This window comes from Salvia splendens, chromosome 21 (assembly GCF_004379255.2).
Source record: "Salvia splendens isolate huo1 chromosome 21, SspV2, whole genome shotgun sequence".
Classification (NCBI taxonomy): Eukaryota; Viridiplantae; Streptophyta; class Magnoliopsida; order Lamiales; family Lamiaceae; genus Salvia; species Salvia splendens.
In genome coordinates this window covers 10,567,401-10,570,963 of record NC_056052.1, presented here as the reverse complement: position 1 = coordinate 10,570,963, position 3,563 = coordinate 10,567,401, and the positions used below count along the sequence as shown (strand labels likewise).

The 3,563-nt window shown below is 47.0% G+C and overlaps 1 pseudogene; it reads right to left on the bottom strand.

The window, feature by feature from the left end:
* Positions 1-397: 397 nt before the first annotated feature.
* Positions 398-2,746, bottom strand: LOC121783986 (annotated as a pseudogene).
* Positions 2,747-3,563: the final 817 nt, after the last annotated feature.

The window sequence follows — 3,563 nt, the reverse complement described above, 5'->3', positions numbered from 1 at the left end:
TTATGTAGACAAGTGGATAACAAAAGCTAATGAAGTATAAGTTCTACTTTTATAATAAAATGGAATAGAATGAATTAGTGAAATGTGAGAACTACTAATTTAAAATAACAAAAATGAGATGACACATTTATTAGAGGACGGGCGAAAAGGAAAAACACGATATTTAATGGCTGGCGAAGAGAATATTAGCAGTAGTATAAAAAATGCCTATATCACTTAGATTTGTGTCAAATTTAATTTAACAGGTGTGAGCAAATTCCTCTGCTTCTGAGATATGCTTCTAGTTTGTTAGTAAATTAACTTACACAGCAAAAAAATATCAATCACGTTTTTCAAATGTAATTTTAACAAATGGCTGACACATTACTCCGTTCCCAATAAAATATAAAAAAATAAAAATAAAATAAAAAATGTTTCTATTTTTAGTTATCGAAGTAAATAATTCAGAAATTATTGGTATGTAAACAGAGCAAAACCGAACGAATAGTAATAGTAATAAATCACAAAGTGTTGCTGTGTAAAATCATTAAAAATATGAGATTTGCACACAAAATGTGAAAGAATAAGCAGTAAACAGCTGAGCTTCCATAACCCCAAAGCTACAAGCTGCTTTCTCCTAAAACCCCCCACATTAAATTTCAACAAAAAAAACATTCCAAATTAATGTAATTAAGCCTCTTCCACATGAACAAATGGAGGGCTCTTCTTCAATACAGCAGCAAGATTCCGGGGACGCATCGCAGCCATCCCTCAGGCAATTCTGCACTGTTTGAAAATCTCCTAATTCCGGCCAAATCAAAGCTGTCCGGCCAAGTCCTTCGCAGCAATGAATGTACCGTGAAATCCGTAAGGAACTCGCGAAGGAAGCTTAACCGTCGCCTCTAGCTTCATCGTCTTCGCATTCACAATCTGTAGCTCGGATTTCCAATTCTTTTCGTCGTGCACGAAGGCTAGAATGTAGCCATCGTCCTCACAGGAGGACGAGGCTGGGAGGAATTGAGGTTCGCCTCCGTATTTCTCGTCTCCATAAAAGAATTTTTCGACTTGCCCGGTTAATAAGTCGACCTTTGCGAAACCGGAGACTTTAGGCCAGGGCTCGGCGATGGCAAGATAGGCGTAGCGAGTTTTCCTCCCGAGCCTGTTCCGGTTGACCAGGCCGGCCTCGAGGTTGACCTGATCGGCCTCGGACATGATCGGCCTCCTTGTGGACTTTCCGGTCTTCAAATTTAGCCGGATTTCGGATAAAACGCTCTTCAATCCCTCGTCGCATTCGTTGAAGATGGAGTCCGGCGGGGTCATGCAGGAGCCGATGACGACGACCTCGTCTGTTTCCGGCTCTTCCCATGCATTCCAGAGATGGAAGCAGAAGCAGTCTGGCACCTCGACCCAGTTAATCCCACTCGCAGATTTGGCGTACTTATTCATTACGCCAAATCTGGATGACTTGTTTTTGTCGAAGACGACGGGAGAGCCGCCCCGAATCATCTCCGACAGCTTGAACACCACCTGCTGGTCGGGGATGATCACGAAATTCTCCGTGATGGCGAAGTCGTGCATCATTGTCGGCTCCGCCACCGGAATTTCGACATCATCCGATTTTTCACCATTTTTTTGGAAGCGAAAGTATTTGAGGTATGGCTTCCGGATGACGTCGTAGCTCAGGGCGAACATTTCTCCGGTGGCCGGGTCAATTTTAGGATGAGCGATCATTGTTCCGTCGAGCTGTCCGTTAAAATCGTAACGGCCGATGGTTTTGAGGTCGCCGGAGGGGGTGACTCTGACGTGGTAAGGGAGGTCGTCTTCGGACATGGCGAGTAGGCGGTTGTTGAAGAAGACTAGGCCGGCGTTGGCGACGCCGGTGCCGCGGGTGGGTCGACGAGGCGGAAGAGGCTGCGGGCGTAGAAGAGGAGGAGCCTCGCTATGCCGGAGTGGCCGTGGAGCTCGCCGATGGCCTTGGGGAAAATGGCCCGGCCGAGGGAGCGCTCCTGAACGAGGCGCTGCGTCTCGGTGAACCGGCACGCGTAGCTAACGGCGCCGTTTTGGAATTGGACGGAGTGGATCATGCCGTCGCCGTCGAAGAAGTGGTGCCCGGCCACAGGCTCGAAGAGCGGATTCGCGCCGTTTCTGACGTAGACACCGCGGATGGCGTCCGGGATTTTTCCGACCACGGGGAGGTTGTGCTTCACGGGCTGCTCGGGCACCGGGGCGAAGTTCCCGGCGATTTGGACCCGGGGATCGGAAGTTTTCGGGAGCGGGTGTTTCTGCTCGTGGGCGGTGAGGGCGGCCTCGACAGCCTCCAGGGCAGTCGAGGCAGCCTTTTGGAGGATGTTCCATTGGGGAGTTTGGTTTTGAGGGGAGGAGATAGTGGAGGATTGTTTAGGGAAGTGGAGTGTGGGGGTGTGGAGGGAGCATTTGATGGTGTGGGAGGAGTGCTTTTGTGGTGGTTGTGGCTTGTGGAATGGGAATGAGTTGTGTGTACAAGACCCAAGTTCACTTGCATATAATTTGGGAGTGGTCATGGCAACCTATTTTGGAAGTGTGGAAGGATTGATGTTTAGTAAGAGAGATAGTATAATAGAATTTGATTGTGTTTGAATTTGAGTGATTGAATACATGTATATATATAGCGAAATGCGGAGACGAAGGTCCACTTCTAACATGTAGGAGAAGCCCACGTGTTGGATATTAGGAAAGGGGGACTCTAGTAATAAACGAGACCACCTTCTTTCTTGCCACGTCGGATACTCCGTCGCACTATTCTATCGGCTCGGCTCCAAACCAAGTCACTTTATTGTTGGTTATGTTGGGATTGTCGACTGCATTTTCTGTCTTAGGTGGAGCCAAGCCAGGATGAATTTATATTTGGATCACTCTTAAAGGCCTCGGACTAGTATGAGATGAGTTTGTAACCTAATATATACTTGCTTGGTCGATGTATACATCTTCGAAGTTGCTAACTTTTTTTTCAGTCTATGAGCTCGAATTTGCTACGGATACAACCATAGCTCAAACAATGCCAACGTCGCAAGAACCAGAGCAGGGGAGTGAAGCTACAGCCGAGGCATTTCCGGTGTTCGATGCAGGCGAGACACCGAGAGACGAGCAGGAAGTAACGCAAGAGAGAGAGAGGCCGCAGAGGCAGAGGCGTCCGCCGGATTGGTGGGGAGACTATGTCTCTAGTTAGTTTTGGCTTTTATTTTAATTATGAGACTATAAGTTCTATTATTATCTTTGCTTTAAACATTAGGCTTTAATTATTTGGGTTGAGTGGATCTATAAGCTCCTTACCGGGTTTTCTTCGTTGATTCTTTCCCGGTCCGTAAGTCGAATCAACCGTAGGGTCCTTAGATATAAAAAGGGAAATTGTTATTCTTTTCTCTCAAGAAATAACATAATCAATTTTCCAATTTTCGTCTCTTTACTTTCTGCTCAAGCTACGCTAATTCTGGTGTGTTCGACCGGGAATCGCACGCGACTACCCTCGGAACTCAGAACCTGATCATCGCTCGAGGCCGGTCTCGACGGTGCGACGTTAAGGCATCAAGAACCTTAACAGAATTCCA